The 21,211-nt window shown below is 35.6% G+C and overlaps 1 protein-coding gene across 2 annotated transcripts in view; it reads right to left on the reverse strand.

Moving 5' to 3' along the window:
• The window catches only part of LRAT (lecithin retinol acyltransferase), a 100,781-nt gene extending 82,369 nt beyond the window's left edge, over window positions 1–18,412 (reverse strand). The window contains exons 1-4 of one of the 2 annotated variants that reach the window (XM_043566951.1): window positions 18,260–18,412; window positions 14,289–14,366; window positions 6,299–6,410; window positions 2,906–3,012 (exon numbers count right to left, since the gene is read on the reverse strand). The gene's annotated coding sequence lies outside the window, so the exon portion shown is untranslated. Of the gene's footprint in view, window positions 1–2,905; window positions 3,013–3,320; window positions 3,464–6,298; window positions 6,411–14,288; window positions 14,367–18,259 lie in introns of those variants that run through there. The other variant, XM_043566959.1, reaches the window with a different exon arrangement.
• Between the last annotated feature and the right edge of the window lie 2,799 nt (window positions 18,413–21,211).

The following is a 21,211-nucleotide window of genomic DNA, read 5'->3' on the forward strand; positions in this document are numbered from 1 at the left end:
GTCAGTTATCCTAGTTTGAAACGGAGTTATAATACATAAATATATAAATAAACAATGTCTTACTTGAGACTTTTTAAGGATTTAGCAATGATCTTCTCTGAAACGTGTGGTCATCTGAAAGGTCACTAGAAAGGAGTGGAAGTCTAAGGTCTAGTTCTGCCTGTTATTCTAAAGACCTGCTTGTCCTTCATTAAGTCAGTTCATTTCCCCACAACTTAATTTGCCTTTTTAGTCAAATGAAGATCATATCAGCTTCCTAACTACTTCACAGAGCTACTATGATGAAACAATATGGCATCAGATGTGAAACATTTCTTCAAGGACAAATACGAGACATAATTATTTTAATGACCAATAATTAAAGTAAAGTTCTACTTTTCCCATTATGTTTACTATCAATTTCTCTGTCTAAAACCAACTTAATGAATCTGTTTGACAATTTAATTATGTGACTAAATTGAGCTTTATGGATACATCATGAAAAATAGACACATGTACTGTTTTCAAGCAGCCTTTAATACAAAGCACCTTCCAAACAACAGATTAAAAGTTGGCTTTCAGATAGCAGCTACGCTGTGGTAAGCATAGCATCATGTATAGAGAAGGTGAATCACCATTTGCACACCTGAAACTAACATAACATTGTGTGTGGCCCATGCTCAAAAAAATTAATAAAAACGAATCAATTAATTAAAAATGTTTTAAAGTTGGCTTTCACAATAACCTTTCATATTAAGTTCTACATTCACTAATTCTAATTCAGTGAATTATGCATGTCAGTTAAACCACCTAGCCACTCATAGAGCACATATTCCTAGGTAGTGAAATAACTACACTCTGACACCTGCTTCCTGCTTCTGGGTTTTATCAGGCACCTAAAATTTCCCATATAATTCTCAATAGTCCCTAAGTTTAAATCCCGACCTTACCACATGCTAGTCTACAAAATAAAACACAGGAGTTCCTGGCATTTGGGGAGTGGAGTGGGGCTTCATAAAATGAAATGAATAACAGACTGCAAAAATTATGCAACTAAGAATTCTCTAAAAATTTTGTCAAAATAAAATATTTGGCCAATATCTTGTTGAGCTTTCTATTTTGTACAAAAGAGAAAATTCCTAAATAGAGAAGAGTGTCAATAAAGACTGTAACACAGACAATTGAACCATACTATTTTAACATATCTGGGATTATAAGGAACAATATTATTTTCCTTTTTTAAAATATAATAAATTATCTTTTTATGGCATTCAAGCCTTAATAATTCAGTTACAGAAGCTTTAGATCTTTTCCATTGATTCTACACTAAAATGAAACTCTTGCTCCTAGAGGTTAAAAGTGCAGAAGCTAGAACTGGACTGCAGGGAGTTCAAAATCTGGCCCTGCCCCTCATAAGCCGTTTGACCTGAGACAAATTATTCAATCTCTCTGCGTCTGTTTCCTCATTTATAAAATAGAAATACTAACAGATCTACCTAAAAGTGTTGTTGTGAGGGCTAAATGAAAATACAAGTAGGGGCGCCTGGGTGGCTCGATGGGTTAAGCATCATACTCTTGATTTCGGGTCACGTCATGATTTCACGGTCATTAGATCGAGTTCCATGCTCAGTGTGGAGCCTGCTTGGGATTCTCTTTCCCTCTCTCTCTGCTGCTCCTTCACTCGTGCTTGCTCTCTCCCTCTCAGAATAAATAGATAAACTTTAAAAAAAGAAAAAAATACAAGTAGAAAACTTGGAACAGTGCCTGCCACGCACTACCCTCTCAATTAGTGTTACTGTGATTTTGTTTTTGTAATTGATGTTTCCCATATACCTTCCCATCTTTGGTTAATACTTCTTAAGTGACAGAAGTCACTACACACCAAGATATCTACAAATAATCCAGAATAATAATATGGTCAAACCTTTGTGAATAAGACTGTCAGAGTTAAAAAGTCCTAAAAAAATTATTCAAAAGGGTTAGACTTGTAATTAGAAAGTTTATATAAGACACACCTATAATAATGTTGCTTGGAATAAATATATGGAGAGGGAAAGAAAGTTCCTAGGCAAGGTCAACTTAATTATCCATAATTTAATGAGACATTGACCATACTTCATTTTGTTTAATTTGGTCATTTACATTTTAAAAACTAATCTTGGTGCCTGGATGGCTCAGTCAGTTAAGCCTCTGACTTTGGCTCAGGTCATGATCTCATGGTTCGTGGGTTCGAGTCCCGCATCTGGTGAGCTTGAGCCCTGCCTCTCTCTGTCTGTCTCTCTCTCTCTGTCTCTCTCTCTTTCTCCCTTCCTCTCTCTTCCTGCCACTCCTTCACACCCTCTCTCTCTCAAAAAAAATTTCAAAATGCCTTGTATTAGATTAATGCAATTGATTTTTAATGCGTGCTCACAATAGATTTTGACATACTTTATATGTTGAATGCTTTCAGTGTAAGCAAAAAACAATTCTGAATCTCTGATTCCTTTTCCAGGGAATAGCTAGAAATTTTCCAGCAAGAATGGAAGGAACATCATTTGTTTTCACTGCTAAGGAACAACATGTACTAACTAGCTGGAAGTTAAAAATTTAAATATTCATAGCTTTCTAAAAACTTTTTAAGAAAACCATATATGTGGCACCCAGAGAGCCTAACCATAACAGCTACACCATTAACGGTATAATGAGAAAGGAAATGAATAAAGTTTTGCCATAGGCATACAGAAATTTCAAATTGAATTAATGAGCGTGTTATAGAACAATCGATTAAAAACAATACACACTATAAAACAGAAGTAACCCAAAATTCATAGCCCATTAAAACTTAGCTAGGTTGGTCTTTATAATAAATACTTTCATATATAAGTGATTAAGAATATGCAAAACCAATTCTTTTACACTGGAATAAGAAATCCTGTATTTTACTTACTCCATTTAAATTTGTTTCAGTTTATGTTCCATATGTTTCTTCATATCCTAAAATTTGAAGACGAACCCCACTCTAATTTTCCACACCAGCGTCTTCAAACATGAGTTCTGCAGCAAAGGATATGATAAAAATAAGCACGCGAGATTAAGAGGTGCAAACGTCCAGGTATAAACTAAATAAGTCATGGAGATGAAAAGTACAGCATGGGGAACAGAGGCAAAAATACCGCAATAATGCTGTACCATGACTACACTGAGGGTGCCGAACACTGAGTAACGTGCAGAATTGTTGGATCACTACGATGCACACCTGCAACTAATGTAACATTGTCAACTATACTTCAGTAATTATAAATAAATAAATAAATAAATAAATAAATAAATAAATAAATAAATAAAGTGAAAACAAGCATTACCAGATTCCAGCCAAATATTGTTTCTGGTGGGACCGTCTGAGCCTGCCGATAGCGAGCTGGCTCCACGATAAAAAAGGGAGGTTGGCACGTGCTCAAGGACCAAATGAGATTTTTTTTTTTCCCTCTTAAAATCAGAATCATTAAAAGAGAAGGAAAAGAAAAAAGTATTCATGAATTTACAGTGGATCCATTCCAACATTCCCTTAGTTTTCGTTCTTGATCAAGGTCACCCATTTTTGGATGTCAACAACAATTACAGCTAAAGCCCTAGGGTAATCTGGGGCCTTTAAGTCTATCAAGTCACTCTTGAATATAGCCTTAGCTTCAAACCACAACATTTGATATGTTAATAGCCTCAATGTCTTTTATTTTCTAAATAGTCTAATGTTGAAGATTTTCTCCTTGATACAATAATTACATGTGCAAATACTTTTTTTTTTTTAAAGTTTATGTATTTATTTTGAAAGACAGGGAGAACACACGTGTGAGCACAAACGGGAGGGACAGAGAAGGAGAGACAGAATCCCAAGCGCAGAGCCTGATGCCGGGCTCAAACTCACGAACCCGAGAGATCATGACCTGAGCCAAAGCACTTAACTGACTGCACCACTCTGGCACCACAGGGTACAAGTACTTTTGACATTTCTTAGAGACTAGAGTTTTGGGGTTTGGTTGTTTTTGAAAGTTTTGTTATTAATTTGGTGTATTGAACATATGATCAAAGAATGTGGTCTATAAAATTGCTACTTTCTGAAACAGATTAAGGTAGCTTTGAGGATGCTTAAAAACAAGGTACATACTTGTCTTGTGTGGGGGAGAATGTTCTATCTGTAGCTTTTAATTCAACTTTTGTATTATCCCAATATTCTGTGTTCTTTTTAATCATTTATTTAATAATAAATAATAAATAAAAATAAATAATCATTATTATTTAACTCAATAAATATGAAGATGTTAAAATCTTCCACGGCAATTGTATTTCTCTTTATCCTGTATTTCTTTTTCTCTTTACGTCTCGAAAGAGACGTAAATGTCTTAATGCTTTGTTATTTAGCACATGAAAGGGCATGACCACATTATCTTCATTGTGAATGATACATTTTATGCCATTTGAATCCTACCTTACTGTCAATATCATTTCCCTCTTATTTTTTCCCTTCTCATTCTCCCCTACGTCTCCTTGTCCTTCTTTTTCTTATTCCTTGCTTACTGATTCTTCCAACTTTCTTGCATTGTTCGGTTTCACTGTGCATCATAACACTTAGTTGAACTTTTGATTTTAATCTATTCTAAGAGACTTTATCTTTCAATTGAGCAGTCTACGGCATTTACATTTATTTGCACAACTGTGATTTTAACTTAACTTTTAAAATACTGTTTTACACTTCCCGTTTTAACGTTTGCTTTATTTTCTGATTTTTGGAATAGTCATTCATTCATTCAACAATATTTACTGAATAATATGTGCCAGATATTGTGACATATAACTGTGTTTTCATGCCTTTTATCTTATGTAGGTGCCTAAGAAGGCACCCATCATTCAGGTTGCCTTGTTCAAACATCACTTAATAAAACCTTCCTTGGGGCACCTGAGTGGCTCAGTCGGTGAAGCATCCGGGTCTTGGCTCTTCACTTCAGCTCAGGTCATAATCTCACAGTTCGTGAGTTCAAGCCCTGCGTTGTGCTCTGCGCTTGCAGTGAGGAGCCTGCTTGGGATTCTCTCTCTCTGCCCTTCCCCGACTGGTGTGCTCTGTCTCTCTCTCTCAAAATAAATAAATAAACTTTAAAAAAATAAAAAAATAAAATAAAACCTTCCTTAACTGCTAAATTGAAATTATGCTTCTTTATTATTCTTTTTCATAATACCCTTTAATATTTCTTCAAAGTACTTTTCAATTCTTTATTTGTGGGTTATTAGTTTAATGTCTATCCATATTACTAAACACCATGAGGATAGCTACCTTGTCTGTCCTGCTCACAGCTATATACCCAGGGCCCAGAAGTCACGGCTATGTAGTAAGGGACTCAAATGTTGAAAGAGACAACTAGTTAATTAATTAATTATATAGATAGCCTTAAAAATTCAGATTGTAATTATCTTAAATTTTAATTAAAAAACACTTTAATTCGAGAGAAAGAGTGAGTGGGGGAGAGGGGCAGGAGAAGAGAGACAGAGAGAGAGAGAGAGAGAGAGAGAGAGAGAGAGAGAGAATCTCAAGCAGGCTCCATGCTCAGCACTGAGGTCAACATGGGGCTCAATCCCATGACCCTGGGATCAGGACCTGAGCTAAAATCAAGAGTCAGATGCTTAGCTGACTAAGCCACCCATGCACCCCAAATCTTTAATTTAAAAACACTCTAACTCTCTGCTAAGGGATCACAGGTTATTTTCACTCAGTTTCCTGTTTATGTTGTTTTTTACTATTAAATGTTTTTGATCATCACTATTGATAAAAATGAAATAATTTGGGGGTACTTACATGGTAGGAAGCATCACTAGTGTAAATAACATGTAAATGATTTGGTTCTAGCATCAGAAATTTTATAAAAATTGTTAAATAATTAAGTTTGGCTACAAAATTATAATATTTCTTTATTTGGATATGTTTAAAGAGAAATTTCTAGGACAAATGAAGTTTCCTCCAGAGACAAAAACAGGCGGATGTACCATTTGACCTGTCAAAGGGTCTGTTGCTTTGATTCTATCACCTGTTATCTTTCTAAACATCATCTCTAGGTTAAGAGAAAGAAGCTAACATCCATAAAACTTTACTAAAACTTGCTTATCTGAGCATACTAAACTACAAAACTGTTGGGGCAGATCACTCTCCACTTAATACATAACGTGATGAGTGAATGTATAGATACATTAGGGGAAAATGTTAAGTCATTATAATAACGATCCTTGTGAAATAATCTGATCGCTAATGTGCTTTAAAATAGACTGGAAAACCCATCATTTTGTTTCACGTGCAAACCTTTTCAAAAAACTTTCAGCTGTTCTCCTTCCCTTTTTAGTTGCTTTTTGGACCTTCCATTGTGCAGACAGCACTTGCTCTGAAATCATCATGGTAACAAGCACTTGCCTACCTGCTAACTTAGGTTATAAATATAAACAATGATATTAATCTATGCCAACAATAATATGCCCTAGAATGGATCACATAACTATTATCAGAAACAACTGTATCTATTCTGAGTGCATACATAAATAAGGTTATCTTTTCTAATATGAAATAATGACCTTCATAGAAGTCAAGTGAAAGCTTTAATAAATTAGGGGGGGTATAAGATTACATTTCTGAATTTAGAGAAATATTTTGGGGGCTTTAAAGTTTATTTCTGTTAAGCGTCCAATCAAGCTTTTTCTTCTACATGGACAGAGACTTTGGAAATACTCTACTGGAAACAATCTAAATGTCAAACAAGAAAGGAATATTTAAATACACTACAATAGGGACGCCTGGGTGGCTCAGTCGGTTAAGCATCTGACTTAGGCCCAGGTCATGATCTCATAGCTCACGGGTTTGAGTCCTGTATTGGGCTCTCGGCCGACAGCCTGGAGCCTGGAGCCTGCTTTGGATTCTGTGTCTCCCTCTCTCTCTGCCCCTCCCTCCTCTCACTCTGTCTCTCAAAAATAAATAATAAACGTTAAAAAAAGTAAAAATAAATATACAATATGATACACGCAGATAATGGAATGCTATAGAGCACTTTTGAAATAATGTAAGAAAGTAAATAAAATAAACGGTAAAAAGTAAAATTAATTATGATGAAATGCTCCTAATGTTATATTTAAAAAAGAGGCAAAAACGGTATACAATATAATCTGTGTTCAAGTTTGCATGTGACTGCCACTCCTTTTTATGTCAGTTTGAATTACATTTCTGTCACTTGCAATAAAAAAAATCCCAAATAGTACACATGTAGATTATTAATTAAAAAATTAATGTAAAAACTATATTAAACAGTTTGGTTTTTTTAAGCTGACACTTTGTATTTTTCTTTTTTTCTTTTTTTTTTAAGTAGGCCCAGCATGGAACCCAACGCGGGGCTTGAGCTCACTACCCTGAGATCAAGACCTGAGCTGAGAGATCATGAGTCAGACACTCAACTGACTGGGCCATCCGGGTGCCCCCAAATTTGACACTTTTATTTTTAGAGGTTGCATCGCTTTGTAGCTTTCAGAGTTTATTTTAAAGCAAGAAGATAAAAAAGCATGTATGCCTAAATTTTATGTTTTCTGTCATGGACATATCACAGTTTTGGACACACCATATCAAAAAATGAAACATTATTTTTAATATACAGATATATATTCTCTATATTGATACTTCAATACCTACTCCACAGTCCTTCTCTATGATGTTTTATAATTGTGGTGCCACCATACACAACTATCTTTGTACAGATAATGATTACCCTAAATCTAAGGAATTGCAATATTATAAATGTAAGTTTTAGAGTTTACATATACCAATTAGTCTTAACTAATATCAAGAAATCAAAGATAGTTGTGGGCTTATCTCTCTACCATGTTTTCTGCCTACTTTCTACAGGAAATCATAACTTTGTCCCTAACTAAATCACCCTATCATACAGAGGGAAATTTATGTGCTTTCCACCTGACCTCTAAACAAATAACAAAATAACACAAGAGAAAAGACATTATATAGTTGACCCTTGAACAACACAGGGGTTAGGAGCACTGATTCCCTATGCAATCAAAAATCCATGTATAATTTTTGAATCCCCCCAAAATAAACTATTAATAGCCTACTGAAGCCTTACTAACAAAATAATCAATTCCACATATTTTGTATGTTATATGTGTTATATACTGTATTCTTACAATAAAGAAAGCTAAAGAAAATATCATTAAGAATATGATAAGCAATAGAAAATATACAGTACTGTACTATATTCATCGGAAAAAATCCATGTGTAAGTGGACCAGTGCAGTTCAAACCCATGTTGTTGAAGGATCAGCTGTAAAAGGAAGAAGGAAGAGACCTTTGCTCCTTGAACCTACACTGCTCCACCTTCAATACCTAAACACTGGAGAGAAAAACAGGATCACTTATTTTAATATGAAAACTGTTCATTACTTTTCATTAAAAGCTGTTTTTAATAAATGAGCTAAAAAGTTAAAGAAAGGAATGTATTACAAATGTATTACAACTTACTTTAACTTGCTATCCATGTAAAAAAAAAGGTTTTTAATGTTTATTTATTTTTGAGAGAGACAGAGAGAGAGAGAGAGAGAGAGAGAGAGACAGAATGTGAGTGGGGTGAGGGGCAGAGACAGAGGGAGACACAGAATCCAAAGCAGGGTCCAGGCTATGAGCTGTCAGCCCAGATCTCGATGCGGGGCTCGAAATCACAAGCTGTGAGATCATAACCTGGGCTGAAGTCAGATGTTTAACAAACTGAGCCACCCAGGTGCCCCTAACTTGCTATCCATTTAAACTATGTCACTGACAAGATCACAACAGGTCCTTCAAGCTTCTGAGTACATCCTTGTGAAATGGAAAGATCTTTATTTTCCTCACCAATGATACTGTTGTTGCTAAGTGAAGTGTCAGGAAAGAGGGACTAATTACAGCTTAATACAGTTCACATTCTGATCTTATAAATGCAATTGTGCGCTACTTTATACATGTCTATGTCCATTAAGTATAATCTCTCTCTGAACTAAACTACATCTAAAACATTATTCAGGATAAATAAATTATGGTCTGAGAATAAAGTGGGCGTTAATAAGAATTGATTCTAAGCAAGGAGATGCATATCAGTGGATAAATAATATAAATGCCTGCATTATTTGGTACATGTAATAGATGTATAGTTTTTTTGCAAACAATAGGAAATTTTCAAGAGAAGCAACAGTCTCAGTTACTATCTTTATATCACTGAGAGCAGTCTGAAAGTTTTATACCTAACTTATTTAGCAATATTATGCAACAAATACAAAGAAATAAACTCTTTAAATTCTCAAAACAAAGATTATAGAAGTATTACAGCATAATCACACTTTTATCTTTAGCATTCATTTGACCAAACAAGATATTTTGTTCTTGGGACCACAAACTTGTTGCCCGAGAAAGGAGTTGAAAGTCTTGGAGACCCGGATTTAATTCCCCAGTTTAGCTGTGTCTTCTCAGGCAAGTTACGCAACCTCTCTGTCTCCCTTTCCTGTTGTGCAAAATGAATAAGATAACTACTTAGGGAAGAGAGTTGCTAAGATTAAATACCTCCAAGAAGCCTATCTCATACCATAGCAGTTATAAACAATAGCTAGTGCTCCCTTAATTTTCCTCTTCCTTTCCCAAATAACCGTTCAAAAACTATGTGTATTTTGAACTGAATTTCCAGCTACAAACCATTCAAAGTGAAAGACATTATAGCTGATTCATATTCTAAAATCTGAAATAGATCCTTCAAAGTCCCTCATATCTAAATGATTTGAAGCAGTATTATTTCAATAAGTTCGATAAAGTTCTCTCACAATTTGTTATATTTTATGACCCTCTTAGCCTCATCTTTAAACACATATACAAGTGCTGGTTTAAAATCAAGATCCTGGTCAGGGCACCTGGATGGCTCAGTCAGTTAAGCCTCCGACTTCAGCTCAGGTCATGATCTCACAGTTCGTGGATTTGAGCCCCACGTTGGGCTCTGTACTGACAGCTCAGAGCCTGGAGTCTGCTTCCAATTCTGTGTCTCCCTCTCTGTCCCTTCCCCACTCGTGCTCTGTCTCTGTCTCTCAAAAATAAATAAATGTTAAAATTTTTTTTTTTAAATCAAGATGCTGGTCAAACAGAACTATAACTGAACCTCTTAATTCATGCATATAATGTAAGTAAACAGCATGCAGTACAATAAAGTCAGCAAAGTAAACACTGGAAAGAGATAGTCGGCCTTGTTGTCTCTGTTAAACATGTCCAAGCACTGCATCTAAAAATATTTGAAAAATCTGCCTATTTTCCATCTGTTATATTTCTCAGAGGATAACTGAAAGTTCATGTGAAAGTTCACTGCAAGTTCAAATATGTCATATCAGGTCATTTGCAGGGTAAAGGTTCACTGGGAGTTTATTATTATTATTTTAAAGATTGAAGTGGAAAAAGAATATGTATACTAATTGAAGCTATTTTATATTGCATTATGACCACTGCATGTTTAAGTATCATAAATAAAAAGTATAAATTTTAAAAGGCCATGTGCAATGCTTAATGGCAACAGCAACCATTATAAGGAAGGTGTCTAAGATAGTATCCTTGGAACTATTCTTAGAGAAGAAGCTGTAGATCAGTTTTGGTTGTTCTAGGTATAATAGTTGCTATATTTATATTGTATTGAATACTTTGTTTAAACAATATATTTAAAAACAGTATATAGAGACAAAAAAGAGAGAAATATCGAAATAATAAATAAATATAATCTTACTATTTACCTGAATAGGGATGATTTTGAATTTGTAATTGCTTTTCAGGCTGTTTACAGCAAAAGCAGGAAGCCAAGAGAAATATGTTTCATTTGGAACAAACTGACTAAAGCATTGACAACATCAAAATCAAATAGACATTAACCAATATTATCTGAATTGCTGAAGCAAAAATTGCTTTTTGATAAAACCTTCATATTTAAAAAAATACTTAGAAAATAATTTTCAGAGAAAGTCACAATGAACATATATATGTGTTCAAATATATACATATATATATATATAATAATTTAGGACATAACTTTTGGGTTCACCAATTAAAAAATGTTTCTTTCTCTAAAGCACTGGTACATGTTAAGAGTTCAGCAAAGGATTCCAAATATATTGAGTAAAGGCACATTCCATGCTTTCTCAATTTCTCCTGTCAAATGTATGTCCTCAGCTTCACAATATAACTTTCAGGCCATAATTTGCTTCTTAAAATGAAAAGCATATTTGTTTCTCTCCAGCATGTCCATATTTTCTTCATGACGTATTGCCAACTGGTTTTAATGGACCACAGCATTCAGCCATAGCATTAAAATACAGTGTTTTTAATTTCATTAGTGTATGTATATATTTATTTTATTTAGCTGTTAAAGGGAAGATAATTCTGAGTAAGACGGAAAGATGAGGAAATGGTTGAGAAATGACTGTAATAGTGGCCGAGGCAGGTCACTGACTTCCTTGACTACTTTCTCTGACTGTCTGGCACTCTCTAATCACAGCTTCCCACCTTACAAGTTGTTTTCTTCCTCCCACACTCTCTGGATTTGATGGGTAAGAATTTGAACTATACTCTCTCCACGATCCTCAACTTTCCCCTTGTCCTTGCATTCCCTAGATGCCCTGATTGTCCCAGTACTGTTCTCTTCACACTCAAAGGCACCTCATCCATTCCCATGACTTCAACCATCACCTCTCTTGGACTGTCAAGAAAATCTTCGCCTTTTCCTCACAACCCCCAAGCTACTTCCAATTGCTGATATGTTCCACACACACCAAAAACTAAGTAAAATCCTGCTTCTTCCTGTTACTACCATTATTGCTATTATTACTGCCACGCCATCACTGCTACTGCTGCCTCACTACTACTAATACTACCATTATCACTCTTTCTCCTGGGTACCATTTACTTACACATTTACCATGTGTCAGACACTGGATTCAGCCCTGACCAAGAGCAACCTATTTATAGTAATCTCTACAACAATCCTATGGGTAGGTATTATTACCCTTATTTTATACTCATGGAACTCAACAAGACTCAGGACTACACCACCTTAAGTGAGAGGTGCAACACACGTTCAGATAAAATAGGTTCAGATAGGTGCTTCTATTCTTGTGTTAACGCAACTTATCTTTTATTAGTCTCCAAATATTTGGTGAACATCGAAGTGTAAGACAATAAGATAATGAACATTTTATTGAAAAGTTACTATTCATTTTTGGTACTGTTTTAAGTGCTTTATTCACTCACCTTCCATGATAATCCATTCAGAGTAGATATTACCATTTTCCTTACTCTGCAGATGAGTGACATTGAGGAACATAAAGGTTGAGTAACTTGTCCCATCTCACAGAGCTAATAAGTGGTAGAACCAGGATTCTAGGCAATATCTCTAAAGTTCATGCTTTCTCATTGTTATTCTGGGCTGAATGGTGCATCTGATAAATCTGTAGGAATGCAAAGATCCACGCCCTCAGAGAGTTTATAATTTGGTTGAAAAGATAAAACCAAGATGATAAACTCTAAGAAGTCAGATTTCTTGTACTTCAACTATTTGTTTTACAGTTGCAAAGCTGTTACATTGGAAACAAGAGGCATGGAGACCAGCTAATGGTCTTGAGAATCTACATAGCCTTCAGAATCCACATAAGATTCTACAATAGCCTTTAGAAGCTAGATAAGAAAACTGGAAAATTTGGATGAATATAAAAGGAAGAAAATGAAGGATATTATGGAGTAAAAATTGACCTTACTGATGATTGATGAGATAAGGGAGAGCATGGAAGAGACCTGAGTTTAGGTCAGTAAGAGATTGACCACATCACCATCAGAAATGTATAAGTCTCTAATAGAAGCTAGTGAATTTGAGGCAAAAATACAATTATAAACAAACAAAAACTATCAGATAAGTCATCTGTTACCAAGTAGGGGCAAACACTGGCCCTGCAAACGATCATTCTCAGAGATAAAATACAGACAAATATGAGTAAAGGGCTAAGGACACATTTCCCATTGTTGCCGTAACCCTCATGTATTTATTGCTTCCTACTAATCTGGTACCATATGACAGCCAAAGAGGAGGAGAAGAGTGGTAGCACCTGCTTGGCTCTGGACAAGGATCAGAGAAAGAATGAGAGTCAAGCCTGGAAAGACCACTGTCTAGATTGGGGTCTGGAATGTCATGTATAGATCCCTAATTGTTACTAGAGGCAAAGGCCTATGTATTGTAAGTTTCACATTGGTAAGATGGCTCTTGTTGCAGGAGCTTCTTAGAGTTGGGACCAAGAACCTTCTCACAGCAGAGCCCTGGATGGAATAGGGTATAGCCCTGGATGAATACTGGTATTTCAAGGTTCCAGTGTATATTTAGATATATATTTATACAAGGTTCCAGTAATACATATTTAGTATATTTTGTCCTTAAACAGAGAGACTCTATTTTAGGCACTATATTATTTTCCTAGGGGTATTGTAACAAAGTACCAAACTCTGGGTGTCTTAAAGCAACAGAAATGTACTATCTCAGTTCTGGAGGCTATTAGTTTGAAATCAAGGTGTAGACAAGCAGGGCCATGTTCTCTTTGACAGCTCTAGGGAAAAATCCTTCCTTTCCTTTCTAAGCTTCTGGTGGTTTGTCAACAATCTTTGGTGTTACTTTGTTTATAGATGCATCACTCTAGTCCTGTCTTTACATGTTGTTCTCTCTGTGTGTCTTCACATTGTCTTCCCTCTGTGTGTGTCTTTTTCTTTGTCCAAATTTCTTTTTTTTTTTTTTTTTTTTTTATCAGAACACCAATCCTATTGGATTGAGGCCTATTGTAATGATCTCATTTTGACTTGACTATCTTTGTAAAGACCCTCTCTCCAAATAAGGTAACATTCTAAGGTCCTGGGAGTTAGAATTTGAACATATCTTTGGGGGACACAATTCAACTCATTAACAGGTACAAAGGTCAGCTTAATAATAAACCAGAGACCATAATAATAGTAATATAAAATATTGTATATTATCTCAGGGAAATATGATTTTTAAGGTGCCAAAAAGAATTCTCTTAAAACTTAGCTCTGGATCCTAATAAGATAATGATGGCTAGGATATATAGTTTGTGTATCACAATATGAAAACAATATATAATGCAAATAAACAATATAAATTAAGAAAATAATGAAATACAATTTAATAAACACATAATAAAATTTCTAAAATGTAAATGCTATATAAACTTTATATATATGTGTGTTGATAACCTACCAGTCTGGCATCCAATCCCAACTTATGAATTTTCCACCAATACTCTGAGCATCACATTCAGTGAGGTGTCCTGCAAGGCTGCAAAACAAAAGAAAATGACACTAATATGGCAAGCAAAATTTTCAATACCTTCCCAAATATAAAAATCAAGCCTTATTTTTCAGAAGTATTGTCATAAAATTGGGAAAAAACTTGGTTACTTTACATGGGTGCCACTTTGGTTTTGTTTGTTTTAATAAAATAATCTAATGATGCAGAAAGGCTAGCTTGGGATAATAGAAAAAATACTGGTCTAAGAATCACGGGAACCTAAGCCAAGTGATAGACTTTGAACAAAATGGGGCTAATGCATTAACCAGTGTGGTTATGATAATTAATTGAGATAAAAATATGTGAAAGCCATGAAAATTGCAAAGTGCTTCAAAATTTAAGTTATTATCAGACTTGAAATGTGACATGAAGTTGTCATTATGTTATTTATAGGATAGGAGGCAAAATTTATAAGATATTACTATTTGACATGTTACTGGACTAAAACTTATCAATAAATCTATTATTAAAACTCATTCTCCTAAAGTTTGGAAGAACTTAAGCTCTTTACAAAGTGAAGAGCTTTAATCAGCATGGGATAATAAAATACTTCTGAGTTTTAGTTGTTTGTCTTGTGTGAATCCAGCTTGTGTGAATACTTTGTAACTTTGGGCAAGTTATATAATCCTATTGTATGTAAATTTCCTCATCTTTCAAATGGGGACAACAACATCTGTCTAATAAATTAATTGTGAGTATAAAAAATAATTTTGTGAAGTGCCTCTCACATAGTAGGCACTCAAGAAATGATTGTAACTTTGTTTCATAAAATTTCTTGAATCTTTGTATGAGACATATTTCTTTAGCTTTTTAACTCCCCAGTATTAAAGAAATGCAATTATGTTCAGTTTAAAATGTGTTGAAGATGACCTACCAGATATATTTTAATTTATAAAAAGCTTAAGTTTAGTAAATTTTACTATAATGTAATTAAAGGAATAAAATTACAACTAGCATTATTAGACTTGCTTTCCAGGTGTTAACAAGTCAAAGCCATTGCTTTTCTAACCAAACTATGAGGGAAAAAACCCTACAAAAATTAATTATTTAATGTATAATGTATCCATTTACAGGTAGAATCTTTAAATAGTATGTGTTCGAGATAAAGTAATTAATTCCCTACTTAATCTATAAAGTACAGTTCAAGATTATTGCATAGACTTAACTAAAAAATTATACAAAGAAACTAACAAAAACCTCTCGTAAAAACTTGAAGTAGATATTTTGCTCTGGACAAGATGGAATGACCTGGGCCAAATTTATACTACTGCCTGAAACAACCAAAAAACCAGAAAAAAAAAAAAAAAAAGAAATAATAGTGTTCAAGACAGTGGACATCAGGCAACAAAGAACAGTGATTCCCTAAGATATATAAAACAAATGAGATGAGTCTATGACTGAGTTTCCAGGGCTACACGCTGGGAGGGGAAAGCCAAGGGGAGCCCAGCAGGTACCCCCGAGTTGAGAAGCTGAGTCTAGGGAGACAAAGCTGACTAGAGATCACAGGGCAGGTGCCCTCTTTCTTGTGTTCTCTCTCTATCTCTCAAAAATAAATAAACATTTAAAAAAAGAAAAAGAAAAACTTTAATCTCAAACAAGGCAGAAAAGAGAAAAGGGGGAACCAAGAGTTAGATGAGACAAATAGGTAAGAAATAACAAGATGGTGAATTCGGATTTTATAAAAAAGCAAGATTCAAAAGAAAAGGTACCAATGGCTTCCTTAGCATCAGACAGGGTAAAATTCACAGCAAAAAAACATCACCAGGAATAAAAAGGTCATTTCATAATGATACAGAAGTCATTTTACCAGAAAGACATAATAATTAATTATGTTAATGTAATTGTCATTAACAGAAGCTCACTAGAGAACTAATTAAGAAGGAAGGGAAGTAATGCCCCCCAGGTGCATTCAGAATGGTTAAGAGAAGAAACAGGGGTAAATGGTAGAGTATACTTTATAAAAGTTCTCTGCCCCTAAAATTTTTCTGGTGTAGGCGAGCAAAGAAACGGACTATTGAGGATCCCTCATATAAAATATAAAAGCTAAAATTTCAGTTAGACACAAGATCAGAAAATAAACCCAATTCTGTAAATTGTATTTCACTCTCTTATTTCACATACAATAAGACACAAACACATACACGCATTTAGAAAATTAGTTTACATTAAAAAATGCAAAACAGGATTTAAAAAAAAATTTTTTTTTAACATCTATTTATTATTGAGAGACAGAGAGAGACAGACCGTGAGCAGGTGAGGGGCAGAGAGAGAGGAAGACAAACAGAATCCGAAGCAGGCTCTAGGCTCTGATTGTCAGCACAGAGCCCGATCCGGGGCTTGAACTCACAAACCAAGACATCATGACCTGAGCCCAAGTCGGACGCTTAACCGACTGAGCTACCCAGGCGCCCCAAAAAAATGTAAAACAGGATTTTTAAGAACCTAAATATTATGTGTTTATAATATTCATAAACATTTATATATGTATGTGTGTGTATGTGTATATACACTATGTTCAATAATTTGATTTTTGGTTTTTTAAAAAGGAAATCACCTGGGGGCTTCCTGGGTGGCTCAGTTGGTTAAGCATCTGACTTCAGCTCAGGTCATGATCTCGCAGTTTGTGGGTTCAAGCCCCGCATAGGGCTCTGTGCTGACAGCTCAGAACCAGGAGCTTGCTTTGGATTCTGTGTCTCCCTCTCTCTCTGCCCTCCCCTGCTCATGCTGTCTCTCTCTCAAAAATAAACCAACATTAAAAAAACAAAAACAAAAACAACGGAAATCACCTGTCAGGCTCTGTGGTTATGAAGGTATGTATAATATTTAGGTTCTTAAATAAAAAAGCTGTCGTGTGTGTGTGTGTGTGTGTGTGTGTGTGTGTGTGTTTTCAAGGTTATTTATTTTAGAGAGACAGAGCAGGAGTAGGGCAGGGTCAGAGAGAGAAGGAGACACAGAATCTGAAGCAGGCTCCAGGCTCTGAGCTGTCAGTACAGAGCCTGACACAGGGCTCGAACTCACAAACTGCGAGATCATGACCCGAGCCAAAGTCGGACTCTTAACAGACTGAGCCACCCCAGCGCCCCTGTCTTGTGTTTTTTAATGTAAACTAATTTTTAAAATATCAAATTAAACCTAATTATAATTCACTAAAAAAACAGATCAACAGAGAAAAAACTTCTAACATATCATAATTTAATAGAAATGTATTAGTGCCACCCTGTGGCAAACTTCACACCTTATAAAATTTTATACAGGCTACATTTCTTGGCTTTAGCTGTCTTCATTTAAAAAAAAATCAGTTTTTAACCTGCAAATATTCCTCTGAATCCCTTATTGTAAGAGTACTTCTCTGAAAACAATTTTGATGTCTTTTGTATTTAGGATCCCAATAACTGCTCGTGGCAGGTGCTCCATAAATGTTTACTCTAATGAGATGAACGTGCTTATGATTCATTAATACTTAAAACTAGAATTTATCTTAGTTACCAAGAAAATGAACAAATGTTTAGCTATAAGGATATCTGCTACAGCAGTAGTAAAAATATTATAACCAACACATATGTCTAATTGTAAGTTGGTTAGATCATTTGTACTATACATATACTAGTATAATATACTGTGGTTAAAATGATATTGTGAAAAACATTTAATAACATCCTTGTTGAAAGTACATTATTTTAAAGATCAGATGTTCATAGTATAATCTCATTCTTTTTTTGAGATAGATATGTTAAAGTTTTTATATTTATAATCCATATTGTGTGGTTACCACAGGAGGCACAACGGACACCCCAACCCCACCATCTGAATTTGGTTCAGATGTAGAGATTGATTTTGAGGCCACACACATACAAGAGCATATGAAAAGGTTTATTATTCACATAATGAGGCCTTCTGGAAGTGCACAGAAGGTTCTCAAGCAGGTCCAAAAATGGCTTGAGAGTCAGGAAAGGAGACTTGGATTTTATGGCAATTTAAGGCACAGGGCTAGGGTGAGGGTTTCCACAGGTGGACTGGACCTTGTGTGTTTTGAACTTCCTCCTGGAGCCAAAGAAGGAAGCAACAGGTGTTTCTTACCAGCCTGCCCAAATGCAGGGGAGAATGGTCTCTTCAGAATTTATACTGATCATGTCATTTCCTTTCTCTAACCTTTCTTTAGTGTTTTTTAATTTGTGGTCAAGGTAAAGTATAAAATCCTAACCATGACCTTCAGAGTCCTCTGCCCTCTGGCACCTGCTTACTTCTCCGAGGCTCACCTTTTGCCATCTTCCCAGCTCATTCTCTCCGTCCCACCATTTGGGACTTCTCAGCTCCTGCATTCCCCCAGCATATGCCTTCAGGCCCTGGAATGTGCGGGGTGGTTTCTTCTACTTGGAACCTTCGTTTTTTTCCAGATCACAAATTATATTCACCCTGAAGGTCTCAGCTTAAAGGTCACTTCCTCTGGAGGACATTCGTTGTTCCCTTCAGTACAAGTGAAGGCCCCCAGCTGTAAATCTCCTATGCTCCCTGAACATCCCCTTTCATAAAATTCAGCATATCTCAAGTAACAATTAATATGTTTGTTGAGGTCTTTCAGGCACTGAGCCAAGTGTTTCCCCTGTATTCTCTTATTTAATCCTCATAATAACCCATGTGAATACAAAGATGAAAAAGCAGACGCTGAGAGATCATGTAACTTCCCAAAGTCATTCAATTAGTAAGAGATAATGATAAATACTGGCAGCCTCTTGAGTACCCATAGGATACACTTTGCTCAGAATACTTGCAAAACCAAGATTACAAAGGACACTACTTAACGAGTGGGAGGAAGGAAAGAGGAAAATATAAGTCAATTTCAGTAAGAGCTACCTGCAAGAGAGAAACAGATTTGAAAAGGAAGAGAAGGTGGAGTCTGCTGAGGGAAGAACCAAGCACCAAAGGGGACGCGGATTTGAGGATCAATGTGAGAGGATCTGGCTTTGGTAGCTGCCTCTCATGGCAGAGTGCAGCCTTGAAACTACAGAACACGACTCATTAGGGCAAAGTTGTGCACTGGGTTTGGTCTGAATGGGTGAACAGGATGGAGATCCAAGAAGCCTTCAATATGGACCTTCCTTTTTGTCTTTATCACACAATTATCATCATTCTCTCTCCATGTGCAGGGAAAGAGGCTCCACTACCCTTGAGAAGCCTGATTTGACTTGAGAAGATATTACAACAGAGAACCTCAAGGTCCTAAGAAATTAGAGTTACATGAAAAGTTGGGAATTTGACCAGGAAAAGTTTAATCCACCCAATTTTAGAAAAAAATGACTATCTAGAAAAATTAATAGGGCCAAACTGGTCCCCAGACATACAGAAGGGTCCTCAAACTGCAAAGACTTTTCTAATCATCTTAAAATTCTAAAGGGTTCCCAAGTTTTGAATATAAACCCCAGAAGTTCCAATATAAAGGTACAGAAGTTATTACACCAACAATAATCAGTTTATAAATCAGTTTCATATTGCCATTTCTGAATAATTTAGTTAACGAGAACAAAATATTCCACGCTTTTTTGATGGAACATCACAGTTCTATGGAATGGGATTTAAAATTCATTGTGGAGGGCACCTGGATGGTTCAGTTGCTTACATGTCCGACCCTTGATTTTGTTTCAGGTCGTGATCTCATGGTTCGTGAGGTCGAGCCCCAAGTTGGGCTCTGCACTGACAGAGCCCCCCCCCCCCCCGCCTCTCCCCTTTCTCTCCCCCCCCCCCCGCCTCTCCCCTTTCCTCCCTCTCTCGCTCTGAAAATAAATAAATAAACATTAAAGAAAATCATTGTGTGCCTTTTGACACGGTAGACCTTATTAAACCTCAAATAGGTAAGCAATTTATTTATTTCAACTTGCTTTTAATATTTTAAAGTCAACAAACTGGCATCTGAAAACACATTCTGTAATGGCCAAAGAAAATTAACTGTGTGTTAGTAAGTAAAACAAAGGTGATAAACGCAACACTCCATCAGAATATCAGCACCAAGGGCCAGGGCCCTGCTTATTAGTCTGCTTTTAGGGAAACAGGACATGGGTATTTTAATCCAGGTCAGATTAAAGCTTGTGATGAAAACAAACAAACAAACAAACAACTGCCAACGTATCATTTTGTTCAATGACTCAATTATGTCTCAAGTAATTCCAGGCATAAAGTAATGTGGGTAAAAACACTCTCCTACACACATCCCTTACTTTTTTTTAAATCATCTTTTCCTATAGGTCTGTTCACCCAGTATTGTATCAGCATTACTTTTATTCTATAATGCTAGTTTATCTGGGCACAAATTTCTAGAATGACATTCATTTATAAACCTCATGGATACTATCTCAAATCTCTGGCATTCAACTTTATTACTGAGAGGTTTGCTATCAGTTTAATTGCTGACCTTTGTGTGTTGTCCTTTCCCCTATGTGCTCTTGTGATCTTAGTTTTGGGTTTTTAGACAGTTGCACTATGATATATCTTGCATGGATTTCTTTTTGTTTAATCTGTTTGGGAGTGATTCTCCTGGATTCTGCAGATATATATGTTTCATCAACCCTGAAAAATGCTCTTTGGACATTACTTCTCCCCATTCTTCACATGCCCTTTTTCTAGAGCTTTTAACTGGAGAATGTAAAACCTTGTCATTCTTTTCACATATCTCTAACTTCTCTCCCATTTTCCATCTCTTTTCCCTGGGCTGCATTCTGGATAATTTTCCCAGATCCATTTTCTAGTTCTTTAGTCTTCCATTAATTGTATCTAGTCTGCTGTTTAATTGATCCACTGAGTTTTTATTTCAGTGATTATACATTTAATTAATAGAAGTTCAT

The sequence above is a fragment of the Prionailurus bengalensis genome, chromosome B1 (assembly GCF_016509475.1).
Source record: "Prionailurus bengalensis isolate Pbe53 chromosome B1, Fcat_Pben_1.1_paternal_pri, whole genome shotgun sequence".
NCBI lineage: Eukaryota > Metazoa > Chordata > Mammalia > Carnivora > Felidae > Prionailurus > Prionailurus bengalensis.